The sequence below is a fragment of the Cydia fagiglandana genome, chromosome 6 (assembly GCF_963556715.1).
Source record: "Cydia fagiglandana chromosome 6, ilCydFagi1.1, whole genome shotgun sequence".
NCBI lineage: Eukaryota > Metazoa > Arthropoda > Insecta > Lepidoptera > Tortricidae > Cydia > Cydia fagiglandana.
In genome coordinates, this window is record NC_085937.1 from 8,305,106 (window position 1) to 8,322,806 (window position 17,701).

Sequence of the window (17,701 nt, forward strand, 5' to 3'; positions counted from 1 at the left end):
ACTAGATATGAAATAGTAACGATATGTGACGTTCCAAGAAAAAGGTACCCTATGACGGTCCGCGCTTTAACGCTATTATTAAAGCCTCTTCAGTATTATTGCGGCCATAAGGTACCTTTTGCCGTGGAACGTCACATATCGTTACTATTTCATATCTAGTGAATGTCTAATTCATTTTCCGAATCGCGCCGTTATGTATACTAGTGTAGGAAGTTTAGGTTAGACGTAAGGAGATATACTGCCTATGTAATACAAAGTATTTTCAGTTAGTAGATGAAAGTCGAGGTGTGAAAGTTCTTACAACATTCATGTGAGGAGACGACAGGTCTGTTGGTACGGTTCCTGTCATTCAACTCTCGCCAGCGATACCCTCGGGTCGCTGGGGCGATAGCAGCCCGGAGCAGAGCGGCTACCGCGAAAACCGAAATTTGCAAATTGCGGGGATCTTTCTCTTTTACTCTAATGAAGGCGTAATTAGAGTGACAAAGAAAAATCCCCGCAATTTGCGATCTTCGATTTTCGCGGTTATAGCCCAGGGTGGCGGGAGGCTCTCGGAACTGGTCGCACGCGCGGGGCAGAGTCGCGCCGGCCGCCAGTCGCGGCACCGGCCATGGTCTGCCACTCAGTGCACGGGCCGCCTCGCCGACGCAAGCCTGTGTGGCCCTCTGTGCGACCCATCCCGCTGACCTCACGTATCCCTACGAACGAACGCTGTAACAAAACTTTTTGAGAGAAAATTCGCAACTTACGATTTAATATCCGACACGTGACACAAGTCTGTTTACATTTGTGTTACTTAACTGCATCTTCAATAGTGTTTCGCGAGTGAAGTTAATATACTGAACGGTACTGGAAAACCACGACCTGAATTTAAAGGTACAGTCATTTTTCATTACATCTTGCAGTTAAGTTTGTTTGTGTTTATGCATGCTTTTAATTGGGCACTTAGCGTCGCCTATTAGTGAAGAAAAGTTTATGAAAAAAATATTTATTTTACTTAGTTGAAGGGTACGCATGTTTAGAAAGTTAGTTAAGTAACTTCAGAAATAGTAACGTAGATTTTCTCGCACATGTACCACAAGTTTCTCGACCAGGACATAGTAGCCCTTATACCTACGTATGTGTTTATCTGGTACAGGACAAAATGTCAAATCCTACTTTAATCTTATTGCACGTGCTTGTATGATATCTTGCAATGTTGTGAGTTGTTGTTTATTATTTGCTTACTCTTATGAAACCAATCAAGTTTTCTATAGCCGCAAGTTCTACGGTACTCATACTTATCTCCGACCTGCCCTTAACAAGTTAAGCAGCGTCCTAGAAGGAGAACATGTAGGTAGTAGATTTGTTGATAATATGTTATTTTAAGGAAAGCGCAGGTCACCGCGTGTACCATGCGAGGCTAACTGTTGTTTAGTTTACCATGTACCTCTCAACGGCATTCGCGGGATTCCTAAGCTGAGGGCCTACCGCGAACCACGTTCGACGTGTTGCCTCTCTGTCGCACTTGTAAATTCGTACGTAAGTGTGACAGGGAGACAACACGTCGAACGTGGTTCGTGGTAGGACCTCTGGTACGTAGGTGCGTACGAGTAAGTACATGGCCATATGACCACAAACCTAATTAATGTGCCTAATATTGTTTGTGGCATACCAGCAGCAATATTTACATAACTGTAGAAATATAAAAAAAACATAAAATTAAATAATCATGTGACTAAAACATACCTCTTATTGGCATAGTATAAGTAGTACTGACATAGTTAATATTATCGTCTCGATTTTACCTATTAGTCTTCATCTCATTTATTTTATGTATTAAATATTTTTTAACAATTGGCAACCGAAATCCAATATACAGCATTCCACCTCAGAATATCTCTTTCCTTTAGGCTTTTGTAACTTCTGTACTTACTTGTGTTTACAACAAGCACCCGACAAATAGACAATTTTTAAGCCAAGCCATAACCAAACCAAAGATTGACTTACTTACCAGCATTGTCACTTATTATAAAATAAATCTTACTCATGAAATGTACCTATGGGCAGATTTTATTTTATTGTCTAATTTTATTTCCGTTAAATATGGATAAAATTCGGCTGGCTTGAAAAACTCCTAATTCTAGGCGAAATAAATACGAAAAAAAAATGTATGTAATTTTCCGTTGAGTTGCGAAAATACGATATTTTTTTCGTAACTCAGTGGATTTTTTTTAGGAAAACACGGTGAATTTGCGCTTATATGGTACAGAATAGAAAAATCTATCCACCATATTTTATCGAATACTGATGAAAAAAAAAACTTGACAATAAAATAATAGTTATTTGTACAACAAGAGATCAAAGTTTGATATTTCTTCGAGTGCTTATTTTGAGTCCCGTGCAAGCGAAAGATTCTATAATAGATTCACGAGCGTAGCGAGTGAATCTAATTTAGAATCTTGAGCGTAGTAAGGGATTCAAAAGCGCACGAGATGTAAATAACTTTGATCTCGTGTAGTACACAAAAATTTTCACCCTAAGCAGTGAGAACATAGAGGGACAGAGATAATAGAACCCAAGTATATCGAACTTGTATTAGACCCCGCATGTTGAAATGACATTTGACTATAAAAGTCACTTGAATGACATTTTGTCTCACTCAGTGAGCAAAATGCGATTTTGCTCACTCATACTGTCTCACTAAGTGAGCAAAATGCGATTTTGCTCACTGAGTGAGACAAAATGACTCAGTGAGCAAAATCGCATTTTGCTCACTGTTTTTAAGAAGCAAAGTACCCTTGTTCGAGCTGCTGAGGTGAAAAAATCATTTCCTATATCTTCTAAGGTAACTCCTTTAGGCCCCCCCCCCCACATCTAGCGTCTTTCGAGCGTCGGCGTCTACAATTCTATGGCCGCTGCTCGACGCAACGTCGACGCAACTGCGCAGCGACGTCATTTTCCATAGCGCTGACCAGAAAATACTGCCTCTAGTTTTTTTTAATGGATGAATGCCACGATGCTGTGTCACAAATATCTGTGAAATGAAAATTAAAAAAGAGGACTTTGCCGGCCTAGGCCTGCAAGATGTGTATGAAATTCCATTAACGACCTTTTGTCCTAGCCGCACCTGAAACGTCATACTTCGCCGCCTATTATAAGGAACATAACATCAATATTTCATTGCATGTTTGAGAAAAGGTTATTTTGATTTGTGAAACAAATTGGAATATAAAGTAACATATACAATAAATAGTTAAATGCATAATTTAGCTTTAAACCATGTTCCGTCTTAGTCTGTGGTTTTAGCGTAGGGTTCTTATTGAGGTATTCATTATCATCATAATTAGGTAGCCGATTTCAGGAAAGATTTCCTTCTGCTATGAGGTTGCTGAAAGAAATACAATATTTTTAATCAATTAATAAGAAATAAGTGGAAAACATTAGGTAGCAGTAATTTACCAGTTTTTTTGTTTTGTTTTAAATTTTCATGGATACACATCCAAACAAAAAATTTGAAACTTATCCTATTTAAGCGCGAGTCTTGGCCAGACAGGAACAAAAACAAACGAAAATGCAAAATACTGCGACACTCGTAAAAAATTAAATAAAAATGTAAACTTTTCTCTTCTACCTGGCGTTATCCCGTCATTTTGAATGAACCATGAACCGTGGCAAAAATGCCGAGATAACGCCAGGAAGAAGTTGTATAAATCGTTTGATTTTTTTAAGTTTTACCTGTTAAGATTTTTTTTTCTAAACAATAAAATGTCTTACAATATTAATCGGTACAAGTTTTACTGTAGATATGTACAACGAATTATATACCTAGGTGTAAATATGACCGTGACAGGTTTGACATATCCGCCACATATTCACGATGGCGGCAGTCAAAACATCCTAACTCGCTGATAAGTACCTACTGTAGCTATTACAGACAGAAATAGGCAAAAAAACGTGAGTAAACGAAGGAAGGGCTGAGTCATAGCCATTTCGCTGAAAACTATGAAACATACGTTTACGTCACGGGGTCTAGTCGTGACAAGTTTAAACCATTCATGTTTATACTATTGACAAAACGATAACCACATGTGGTATTTATTGATTAGGTACTTAATATAGTACAATTTGAATATATGTCTTTATATTTTTACCTACGATATGGTTGCAAATGTTGCAAGTTACAGACAAAAGTTATGATTTACACCTTTATTGTTTAAATTAGGTACCTAACTGAAAATATTATATCCTTTTTTTATAGTTGTGTACTTTATCATGTTTATCTAAATTGTAATTTAATACTAATTTGCTACGATAGTGCTACGACTGCGCTACGCTTTCGTTAGAAAAATGGTGGTACCTACTTACTGTCAAAATATTTTAGTAGTGTCAGTTGTTCATAAAAAAATATTCCTGAAAAAAGTTTTAAATATATGTTTATTGACATTGGAACGTATGTTCTAAATAAGTTATGTCAAAATTATCAATTAGTCGAACGAGCGAGCGAAGCGAAGTGAAGTTCTTATATTCAACTTGGAACACATGGCTGGGTAGGGGCACGTCCCGGCATTACGATGTTTTTAAGCTGAAATATCAGAGGATAGTTTGATACACAATAACTTGAGTAAATTTGTTCTAATTTAAATGTAATTGGGTGAACGTAAAGTTGAGGGTATTATATTTTGGCCATTAAATTTTGTGCAGACTCGATCAAGAGGTAATTGAGCTAGAACAGCTTATAATGCTAAAAAGCTATTTATGAGAGGTCTTACTATTCTGGTTATTTTAATTGCAAGAAAGTATGGTCAAGTTTCGTATCAAATGAAAATGCTCGTCTTACAGATTTACGAGTATAATATTGTTTTTTTAATTTAAGATTTTAAAATAATTAGCAAGATAAAATTGAAATAAAATAAACATAATATTAGTATTTGACATTTGACAAGAAAGATTACGGTTTACCACAGAGTTTATTTTAATCTCTATGGTGACTTAAATTTATTAATTAAGGGCTCCACAGATCTTGCAATAAATAGCAAGCAGTTTTCCATCCTTTATGTTTATGTCGACTAAGTCACTCCGACTAAGTAGGTAGTACTGCATTCAACTGATCTTTTTGGCGAACCGCGAGTTCTCATTTCGGGGCGAACTACTAGTTAATATTAATTTGTTTAAGCTACGTATCTAGGTTCATTTGTGGTTTATTTAATTACCGTGTATGTAATTAATTTATTCATGGGTAAAGCAACTTAAAGTATGGTTTTATCTTGTCAAAAACTGTGACATTAAATCAACATTAAATATACCTACTTGGTAGATATTGCCTGCCCGGTAGGCTTTTCCGTCTCGTATGGTCTCATTTAGCTACAAGCCGTCGGGGTTACCTGCCTTGGTAATATATATATAGGAGTTTATAGATACAGATACCAATTGGGATAGAAAAATATCTGTTGCGTAGATGCAAGAACCAGAATATGGTTACAACTCTTAAACACGGCTATTAAATGAACTCGTATCCCCTCGATTACCGCAACGCAATCCGTGGTTTTAGGGTTCCGTACCCAAAGGGTAAAAACGGGACCCTATTACTAAGACTCCGCTGTCCGTCTGTTCGCCTGTTTGTCTGTCACCAGGCTGTATCCCATGAACCGTCATAGCTAGTTTACATTTTCACAGATGATGTATTTCTATCACCGCTATAACAACAAATACTAAAAATAGAATATAATAAATATTCAAGTGGGGCTCCCATACAACAAACGCGATTTTTTCGCTATTTTTTGCGGAACCCTACGTGCGCGAGTCCGACTCGCACTTGGCCGGTTTTTTATGACTGTTACGCACTTAAGTATGTTTGATTAAGTACTGTCCGGTACTGCGATGAAGCAACCTCAGTTAGTATATTTTTAAGATGCAGAAATGTTTACATTAATAGGCAAACATTACCTTTTTTAAAAGGTTCAATTAACTGTTCGTATTGTATGTAATTTAATGGCTGTACATAATGTAACACATATTATATGTGTAATCCTCTTGAATACATATATGTGCCTTGTGAATCTGTCACTTAGAAACCCTACAGTACAGTATAGTAGCCATTTTTCACGGGTTCCAATCATTTAGGGCCACCCCACATTTAGCGTCTTTCGAGCGTCGGCGTCTGGTCAGCGCTATGGAAAATGACGTCGCCGCGCAGTTGCGTCGACGTTGCGTCGAGCAGCGGCCATAGAGTTGTAGACGCCGACGCTCGAAAGACGCTAAATGTGGGGTGGCCCTTATGGCTTCTTCTTCTACCTAGCGTTTTCCCGGCCTAGCACCAGGGTCCGCTTTCCTGCTCAGTCTTCTCCACTTTGCCAGGCCTTCGGCATCCTCAGGTGTGACTAGTGTGAGATTGTTTTCTTGCATGTCCGTTGTCACGACGTCCAGCCAGCGCTTCTTAGGCCCCCCCCACATCTAGCGTCTTTCGAGCGTCGGCGTCTGGTCAGCGCTATGGAAAATGACGTCGCTGCGCAGTTGCGTCGACGTTGCGTCGAGCAGCGGCCATAGAATTGTAGACGCCGACGCTCGAAAGACGCTAGATGTGGGGGGGGGCCTAAAGGAGTTACCTTAGAAGATATAGGAAATGATTTTTTCACCTCAGCAGCTCGAACAAGGGTACTTTGCTTCTTAAAAACAGTGAGCAAAATGCGATTTTGCTCACTGAGTCATTTTGTCTCACTCAGTGAGCAAAATCGCATTTTGCTCACTTAGTGAGACAGTATGAGTGAGCAAAATCGCATTTTGCTCACTGAGTGAGACAAAATGTCATTCAAGTGACTTTTATAGTCAAATGTCATTTCAACATGCGGGGTCTAATACAAGTTCGATATACTTGGGTTCTATTATCTCTGTCCCTCTATGTTCTCACTGCTTAGGGTGAAAATTTTTGTGTACTACACGAGATCAAAGTTATTTACATCTCGTGCGCTTTTGAATCCCTTACTACGCTCAAGATTCTAAATTAGATTCACTCGCTACGCTCGTGAATCTATTATAGAATCTTTCGCTTGCACGGGACTCAAAATAAGCACTCGAAGAAATATCAAACTTTGATCTCTTGTTGTACAAATAACTATTATTTTATTGTCAAGTTTTTTTTTTCATCAGTATTCGATAAAATATGGTGGATAGATTTTTCTATTCTGTACCATATAAGCGCAAATTCACCGTGTTTTCCTAAAAAAATTCCACTGAGTTACGAAAAAAATATCGTATTTTCGCAACTCAACGGAAAATTACATACATTTTTTTCGTATTTATTTCACCTAGAATTAGGTGTTTTTCAAGCCAGCCAAATTTTATCCATATTTAACGGAAATAAAATTAGACTGTCTCACTAAGTGAGCAAAATGCGATTTTGGTCACTGAGTGAGACAAAATGACTCAGTGAGCAAAATCGCATTTTGCTCACTGTTTTTAAGAAGCAAAGTACCCTTGTTCGAGCTGCTGAGGTGAAAAAATCATTTCCTATATCTTCTAAGGTAACTCCTTTAGGCCCCCCCCCCACATCTAGCGTCTTTCGAGCGTCGGCGTCTACAATTCTATGGCCGCTGCTCGACGCAACGTCGACGCAACTGCGCAGCGACGTCATTTTCCATAGCGCTGACCAGACGCCGACGCTCGAAAGACGCTAGATGTGGGGGGGGCCTAAGAAGCGCTGGCTGGACGTCGTGACAACGGACATGCAAGAAAACAATCTCACACTAGTCACACCTGAGGATGCCGAAGGCCTGGCAAAGTGGAGAAGACTGAGCAGGAAAGCGGACCCTGGTGCTAGGCCGGGAAAACGCTAGGTAGAAGAAGAAGCCATAAGGGCCACCCCACATTTAGCGTCTTTCGAGCGTCGGCGTCTACAACTCTATGGCCGCTGCTCGACGCAACGTCGACGCAACTGCGCGGCGACGTCATTTTCCATAGCGCTGACCAGACGCCGACGCTCGGAAGACGCTAAATGTGGGGTGGCCCTAAATGATTGGAACCCGTGAAAAATGGCTACTATACTGTACTGTAGGGTTTCTAAGTGACAGATTCACAAGGCACATATATGTATTCAAGAGGATTACACATATAATATGTGTTACATTATGTACAGCCATTAAATTACATACAATACGAACAGTTAATTGAACCTTTTAAAAAAGGTAATGTTTGCCTATTAATGTAAACATTTCTGCATCTTAAAAATATACTAACTGAGGTTGCTTCATCGCAGTACCGGACAGTACTTAATCAAACATACTTAAGTGCGTAACAGTCATAAAAAACCGGCCAAGTGCGAGTCGGACTCGCGCACGTAGGGTTCCGCAAAAAATAGCGAAAAAATCGCGTTTGTTGTATGGGAGCCCCACTTGAATATTTATTATATTCTATTTTTAGTATTTGTTGTTATAGCGGTGATAGAAATACATCATCTGTGAAAATGTAAACTAGCTATGACGGTTCATGGGATACAGCCTGGTGACAGACAAACAGGCGAACAGACGGACAGCGGAGTCTTAGTAATAGGGTCCCGTTTTTACCCTTTGGGTACGGAACCCTAAAACCACGGATTGCGTTGGGCGTTTTCGGAAAAAAATATTTGGGTAAAATATCACTGTCCTACGACTTTGGTATACTTTTTTACCGTCAAATACTGTTTTAAAGTGTACTACATGTATACAAAAATTGTAACGTGATTTATTATCTGAGTATTTATGGTAAAAAAACTGATTAAATGGTACTTTAAAGTAAAGAAAATATACAAAAACTGAAGAAAGGGAGATGATTTTTGAGTGTCCCATGCACACTTTGCATACTTTGGATCCAAATATTATATATCTGCCTCCTTCTAGGCCCGAACCTGGTTGTTGTGTGATAAGATCGTACCAGCCAAAATCTATTAAAAACCTTATTTTTTAGCACCTAAAGTAAAAATATGCATTAAAGTTTAATTTATTGTTGTCCTTCAATATCGACGTAGTGGAAATTTCCACCAACGTCACGGAGTTTTTACCAACTTAGTAGCAAAAATCTACTAATATCATACGGATTTTTACATGATCGTAACATTATGTTCCTATAATTACCCGGTGTTTAGGTTTTACAAGGCAATTGAGCTCGAAAAAAGCTAGTGTAGGTTGTGCGTCACGATGTGCAGAAATTTGTTTTCCACAACGAACTGAATTAAACTGAAGATAAGGAGTCAATTGTTGACTAAATATTTATGAATTACGTTAGATTATTGTGTGTTGTATGATATCAAATAATTATAATTAAGAAAATTCAAACGATCAGACCGCTATTTCGCTTTATTAACCAACCGGCATGCCTACGTCACATCCAAAACGTTACGTGATGTATTAGTGGAACAAAAAAACGTGACGTATGGAATGAAAATGCACGGTTTACATGCCGTCAGTTTAAGTTGCCAAAATATAGTAGAAGGTAGAGTGATATTAAAAACACACAAATAATTTTATTCTAGCTATATTCTTCTAACTACTCGACCTACTAGTAATTACTTAGCACCAGTGGCGGCTCGACCTAAGAAACGCTGTCAGGCGCAGGTAATGCTTTCGACTGCAGCAGTATTGCAGTACGCCAATACTGCTAACTGCAAATGTCAAAAAACTGGGCAGCAACATCTATTTTGATTTTGTAGCAGTAATGCAGTCGGCAGTATTATCGTGCTGCAATACTGCTGCAGTCGAAAGCATAATTACTGCAGGAAATTTCAAAATCTGTTAAGTTAAACTATAATAATAGGTATTAATTACTAAATAATTTAATTTAGTACAACATTAAGTAGGTATTAAATTAAGTAGCTATTTTCCGCACATGTAAACCCTTCATGTAGTTCCTAAACGCGATATTATGGTCCATAACGTCACTTTGTCCTACTGTTGCTGTGATTGATTTTATTACAATTTATATTAATTTTTAGGATAATTGATACTGATTTCGATCTCATTTGCAAGAATAATATATGATAATTATTAAAAACAACTTTTTATAATACCTTTACCTTACGTTTTTTATAACAAAATGATTGCAAAGCAACAATTAAAACGAAAAATGTGACGTATTGGAAAGACTTCTTTAAATAACTTTAATGTAATACTTAGTACTGCAGTTGTTATTCGTTTTTAGAAAATTAATATTGTTTTGTATTTCAATAAATAAAAACTGGTTCACTTAAAACACTCCGATCTTCACTTAAAACCTGCCTAAAACTTGTAACGTAATGGATCGTCACATTCGCTGTCATTCAGTTTAAAGTGATTTATTAGGAATATAAATAATTTATATAGAAAGAAAGTAACATTTTCATAAAATATATAAATAGGAGATTTAATTCAACCCATTTTTAGTCAAAAAAAATTTTTTTTTGGTGTGTGGAATTCCATTACGTGACGGACTCTAATTCTAAAAACGCCCCGTTGCGGTAATCGAGGGGATACGAGTTCATTTAATAGCCGTGTTTAAGAGTTGTAACCATATTCTGGTTCTTGCATCTACGCAACAGATATTTTTCTATCCCAATTGGTATCTGTATCTATAAACTCCTATATATATATTACCAAGGCAGGTAACCCCGACGGCTTGTAGCTAAATGAGACCATACGAGACGTAAAAGCCTACCGGGCAGGCAATATCTACCAAGTAGGTATATTTAATGTTGATTTAATGTCACAGTTTTTGACAAGATAAAACCATACTTTAAGTTGCTTTTACCATGAAAATAAATTTACTAAATTAATTACATACACGGTAATTAAATAAACCACAAATGAACCTAGATACGTAGATTAAACAAATTAATATTAACTAGTAGTTCGCCCCGGAATGAGAACTCGCGGTTCGCCAAAAAGATCAGTTGAATGCAGTACTACTTAGTCGGAGTGAGTTAGTCGACATAAACATAAAGGGTCGAAAACTGCTTGCGATTTATTGCAAGATCTGTGGAGCCCTTAATTAATAAATTTAAGTCACCATAGAGATTAAAATAAACTCTGTGGTAAACCGTAATCTTTCTTGTCAAATGTCAAATACCTACTAATATTATGTTTGTTTTATTTCGATTTTATCTTGCTAATGATTTTAAAATCTTAAATTAAAAAAATATATATATATATACTCGTAAATGTGTAAGACGAGCATTTTCATTTGATACGAAACTTGACCATACTTTCTTGCAATTAAAATAACCAGAATAGTAAGACCTCTCATAAATAGCTTTTTAGCATTTTAAGCTGTTCTAGCTCAATTACCTCTTGATCGAGTCTGCACAAAATTTAATGGCCAAAATATAATACCCTCAACTTTACGTTCACCCAATTACATTTAAATTAGAACAAATTTACTCAAGTTATTGTGTATCAAACTATCCTCTGATAGTTCAGCTTAAAAACATCGAAATGCCGGGACGTGCCCCTACCCAGGCATGTGTTCCAAGTTGAATATAAGAACTTCACTTCGCTTCGCTCGCTCGTTCGACTAATTGATAATTTTGACATAACTTATTTAGAACATACGTTACAATGTCAATAAACAGATATTTAAAACTTTTCAGTGATCATTTTTTATGAACAACTGACACTACTAAAATATTTTGACAGTAAGTAGGTACCACCATTTTTCTAACATAGCACTAGCAGTCGTAGCACTATCGTAGCAAATTAGTATTAAATTACAATTTTTATAGTACACACTATAAAATAAGGATATAATATTTTCAGTTAGGTACCTAATTTAAACAATAAAGGTGTAAATCATAACTTTTGTCTGTAACTTGCAACATTTGCAACCATATCGTAGGTAAAAATATAAATACATATATTCAAATTGTACTATATTAAGTACCTAATCAATAAATACCACATGTGGTTATCGTTTTGTCAATAGTATAAACATGAATGGTTTAAACTTGTCACGACTAGACCCAGTGACGTAAACGTATGTTTCATAATTTTCAGCGAAATGGCTATGACTCAGCCCTTCCTTCGTTTACTCACGTTTTTTTTGCCTATTTCTGTCTGTAATAGTTACAGTAGGTACTTATCAGCGAGTTAGGATGTTTTGACTGCCGCCATCTTGAATATGGGGCTGTCCATAAATTACGTCATCGATTTTTGACGATTTTTGACCCCCCCTCCCTATAATCATCCATAAATCATGCTTCAAATGACCCCATTTCCTCCTACTTCATGCTACCGTCATCCGATGTCCAGACCCCCCCCTAATTTGAAATGACGTAATTTATGAATAGCCCCTATGTGGCGGATATGTCAAACCTGTCACGGTCATATTCATACCTAGGTACAGTATTCGTTTTACATATACCTACAGTAAAATTTGTACCGATTAATATTGTAAGACATTTTATTGTTTAGAAAAAAAAATCTTAACAGGTAAAACTTAAAAAAATAAAACGATTTATACAACGATAAAATAAAATAATAATCTCCGATACGCCGATGATACTACATTAATAGCAACGAGTAAAGAGAACATTGCGGAACTATTAAACCGTGTTGAACGCACCAGCCTCCAGTTTGGCCTTAAAATAAACCGGCAAAAAACAAAAATGATGATTGTCGATCGAAATCAAAACAATGCTCCAGATATAACCGAGATTGCAAATTGTGAAGTCGTACAGTCTTACATTTACTTAGGATCACTTGTAACTAATTCTGGAGGCTCTGCGGATGAAATTAAAAGACGAATTGCTATTACAAGATCTGCCATGGAGAAGTTGAAGAGGATATGGCAGGACAGAAATATCACCAAAGCCACCAAAGTCCAATTAGTGCGGTCTCTCGTATTCCCTATATTACTGTATGGTGCTGAGACATGGACAGTGAAGGAGCGAGAGAGACAAAGAATCGACGCACTCGAAATGTGGTGTTGGAGACGAATGCTGCGAGTATCTTGGACACAACACCGTACAAACGTCTCCATACTTGAAGAACTTAAGGTGAAAGAGAGGCTCTCAGCTACGGTCAGAGCGCGTATCCTCAGATACTTCGGACATGTGACGCGACGTGGAGAGCAGGCCATGGAGAGACTTGTTGTCCAGGGACGGGTCAATGGCTGTAGGTCAAGAGGACGTTCCCCAATGCGTTGGACGGATCAGATAAAAGCCCTTACCAACACCCCACTTAACATATGTGCCAGAGAAGCATCTGCCAGGGAGAACTGGCGTAGAATCGTTCGTCGTTCAACGTGACCACGACTGCTCTGTCAAGAGTAATTCGACGGAGAAGAAGAGAAAATAAAATATCATCCCTTTAATATGAAGTCGGTGCCAAGCCAAATCTTAAAAGCATCAACGCACTGTCGAACTAAATGCCTTTCCTGATGGAGTTCGATAATTGACTGGTATTGTAACTATTTAGCACCAACTTCAAACATATCAGTATAAGAATAATTTATTTTATCCTTTTCAATTTCGGTATTCTTTTTTTTCAATTTACATTTATATTTTATTTTATACGAGTGTCGCAGTATTTTGCATTTTCGTTCGTTTTTGTTCCTGTCTGGCCAAGACTCGCGCTTAGGATAAGTTTCAAATTTTTTGTTTGGATGTGTATCCATGAAAATTTGAAACAAAACAAAAAAACTGGTAAATTACTGCTACCTAATGTTTTCCACTTACATATTTCTTATTAATTGAAGAAAAATATTGTATTTCTTTCAGCAATCTCATAGTAGAAGGAAATCTTTCCTGAAATCGGCTACCTAATTATGATGATAATGAATACCTCAATAAGAACCCTACGCTAAAACCACAGACTAAGACGGAACATGGTTTAAAGCTAAATTATGCATTTAACTATTTATTGTATATGTTACTTTATATTCCAATTTGTTTCACAAATCAAAATAACCTTTAAGGCGAGGTATAAACACTAGAGAGCGGAGTTCACAGAAAGTGGAAACATTTCCCACGAGGCCACGGCCAGTGATTCCAGCAAGACCTAACTGGAGACTAATTAGAGACCTATACCGTGTTAAAAGTAACATGATTTAGTCAATCGAATATGCCTTTATTGCACCCACTTAAGGTCTGACACAAACTTTGGTCTCAGGAGATTATGGCTACGGTGCTGTCGATGTCGCCTGCTCAATTATTACCTGCGGAGATTATATTTACCGCCCTTTTGTTTTTTTCATATAGGTACTGATTGAAACATAATTCTTAGTACCAAAAATGTTACCTAAGTATAAGGTATAAGATGTCACAAATAGTGGTTTTGGTCGAATACCGAATATTCGGTTACTCTCTCGGCCGAAGCACTGAATATTCGGCAAAACCTGTACTATTTTGAATCACATTTATTATGAAAACTGGTCGCCTACAAAGAACAATGCTAAGATTAAGTTTTGTTTTAGTTAGGAGTCAAGTCGACTTATGATATAGATAAAATAATTTGCAAGAAAAATATGCTCTAAAGAAATCTTAATTGGCCAATTAGTATTAGTAGGTAGGTACGCAATTTTCGGCTGAATACCGTATATTCGTCAAAGTGACCGAATAGGCCGAATACCGAATAGTTATTAGTTGCTGAATATTAGTGGCATCTTTAATCTAATCTACTAGGCGCCACTTGCACCATCCCACAAACCAGAGGCTAACCGGTTAAACTTGGAGTTGCCATGGTTACCAGTACAATTTGACACCAGGTTAACGCTTTAACCGCTTAACCCCGGGTTAGTAGGATGGTGCAAGTGGCCCTAAGTAACTAACCTAACCTACTAAGTACATATATCGTTCTAATGTGCGAGGGAAAATACGGCATCAGTTTCCAAGAAGTGTTTTCTCGTTTATGATAAGTTGATTTCAGTAGAATAAACTGAATACGTCAACACCTACCTACAATTTTACAGAGAAGCCATTACGAATTCTGTGTTCGACGGAAGTGCTAATAAATCGCATTTAACAATGGGGTTAGCCCGTCGAAGTATTTAGCAGATGGCGATGGCGATCATAGCTTGCCCTGTCAATCCTTAGAATTGGAAAACATGTAAATTACTTGATGTAATAATATATGATTGTGATTTGCTAACAGCTACGATCAATTTCACAATTTGCGAACAAAATTACACTATCTATAGCAAAATTAAAATGATTCATATAGACAAGAGATTATCAGCCAATGAATTCACACAAAGGCGTAGTTAATTGTGAAAGTAACAGACGTAACAGTGCATATTCTTATTTGCTTATCTACGGGTGCGTCACAAGAATGGCATCCTTAGAAAGATGACGTATTATCACATAATCTATGCAATTATTCGAAGAATTCGAATAGTATCGAAGCTCACACCGATTCCTTTTGATATCTTAATTGCTCTCCGATACCGTCGCATACCGAGATTACCAGTCCATTGATGACGTACAGACAGACGGTCCTTATTCGGATAGTATTGAGGGAGGCATCGCACGACAGACAGTCGGATCATACGAGAACAAAAGTGAAACCGAAATTGAACATTAGCGGAAAGACGAACAGAAAAACAAATAGGTGAGCACTTAACTAATCAGTTTATATGTGAAGTCGGTGTAAATTATAATAATGCCGCGATCAGTTTATATAAATAGATACCCGCATAAATTAAATCAGCTTGTTATTGTGAACAAAACTATTAACCTGGTTATTTGATTAATCTAGTAGGTGCGAAATAACAGTAGCAAAAACATATTTTGCGTTAAATTTACGATCTGAAATATTAAATAAGTAGGTAGCATTTGGAATACTCCGTAGTCCTAGTGGGTCTGGATGAATAGTGGATGAAGTGGGTTACGTAGCTAGTTTACAGAGGGCCGACACATAGAAATTGCTCCACCGACAAGAGTGTGCGAATGTTTTCAGGCAATATTTTGCTTAAAATCGATGCGTACGCACCAGTACCGATCAATCAATGCTGTGTGGTCAATGACCGAACGACAGTGGGTCGTTCATAATGCACATTTTTAGATTTGAGAAATAAACTCATGTTATTTATAAGTATTTTGATTTTCATTGGCCCCATGAAATATAAAATACCCGAGAAAGAGACAGAACAACAAGTATTAAATTAATTTATGGTACCTAGGTAAACGTCCTAATGTCGAATTTTAATAGTTGGCACTCTGTTGGTCACGTTTGCTATAGTTCGTTTTTTTTGCATTAGAAAGAAGGTAAGCGATCTTGACATGTCTTTTAATTGAAAAACGCTTTTTAAAAATCAGTAACTATTACTTATAAAAGCAGAAGAATATAAATGATCGTGACTTATTTTTAAAACGAGTTTTCCAATAAAAAGACACATTGAGATAGTTTACCTTATTTGCAATACTAAATAAAAACCGGGCAAGTGCGAGTCGGACTCGCGCACGAAGGGTTCCGTACCATAATGCAAAAAACAAAACAAAAAAAAGCAAAAAAGAACGGTCACCCATCCATGTACTGACCACTCCCGACGTTGCTTAACTTTGGTCAAAAATCACGTTTGTTTGATTTTATTCTGTTTTTAGTATTTGTTGTTATAGCGGCAACAGAAATACATCATCTCTGAAAATTTCAACTGTCTAGCTATCACGGTTCGTGAGATACAGCCTGGTGACAGACAGACGGACGGACGGACGGACGGACGGACGAACGGACGGACGGACAGCGAAGTCTTAGTAATAGGGTCCCGTTTTACCCTTTGGGTACGGAACCCTAAAAAATGAACTACTTATAGGGAATGAGATAAGGAAGGTGTCAACTACTTGGGCTTTGTCAAGGGAAATTTTCATTACTATTTAATTTATTAGTTACTTTTAATTATGCTATTAGCTACATAATATACAGCCGAAACATTTATATGTCCATAATTTGCCTTGGAACCCTTGACACGCAGTACTTACTTTAAATCAACGTATTTCCTCTTTCCGCTTCAATTTGATATTATGAATAGGAAGTAAACAACCTCATTAAATTAATTATATAGTTCACTGTTGTATCCGCCTTCTTCAATCATTTGATGTTACTATGTAGGTATATACATAATTATATTATCTTGTTACTATGTCAAGTTGGTATACATTAAATTATTATATACCTAAATTAATTGTACTCTTTAAGTCACTTTTAGGTATACCACAATGCCAATCACTATTTAATTTTATATAAACAAGCATATGGCTCGCTTTATGGAAAGCAGCCACCGCATTATGAACAACTGCAACCCTGAAGTGACTCCTTAGAAAACCCCTGTACACTCCTTTTCCTATATAGTTGTTACAGTTTTAGTAAAGCAGGGGGTTCATTCCATGGTCATCTACACCCGATAAGATCATTTTATTAAATAATTAACATTATGCAACCTGAAACAACACAACACGAACCAGGCAACCTTAATAGACGTAAAAATCAAGCTTAGTAAGATAACCGTACTGGCTTGACGTGGTCCCAGTTCATGTCATCTTGAAACTTAAGTCATTGTCAATAGAGGTGACAGCAAGGTGTCATCTATTGGGCATTAGCATGTCGAGCACTAGTACATATACCTTTGGTCAATTTATGTAGGAACAGAAGCGGAAAATCCCCAATATCCCAACATCAGCGTCACAGTTCATTGTTAAAAAGTTATCTATAGGTTGTTGTGGAATTGTAGTGTCGTTTTAAATCAGTGCGATAGCTCCATCGCTCGGCGACAATCAGACTGCGTGGGCATA

The 17,701-nt window shown here is 37.2% G+C and overlaps 1 protein-coding gene across 1 annotated transcript in view; it reads left to right on the forward strand.

Annotated features, from left to right (window-relative positions):
• The first annotated feature begins 539 nt into the window (after positions 1-539).
• Positions 540-17,701, forward strand: part of LOC134665078 (BMP-binding endothelial regulator protein) — a 74,756-nt gene continuing 57,594 nt past the window's right edge. The window contains exon 1 of the mRNA XM_063521884.1: positions 540-876. The gene's annotated coding sequence lies outside the window, so the exon portion shown is untranslated. The remainder of the gene's footprint in view (positions 877-17,701) is intronic.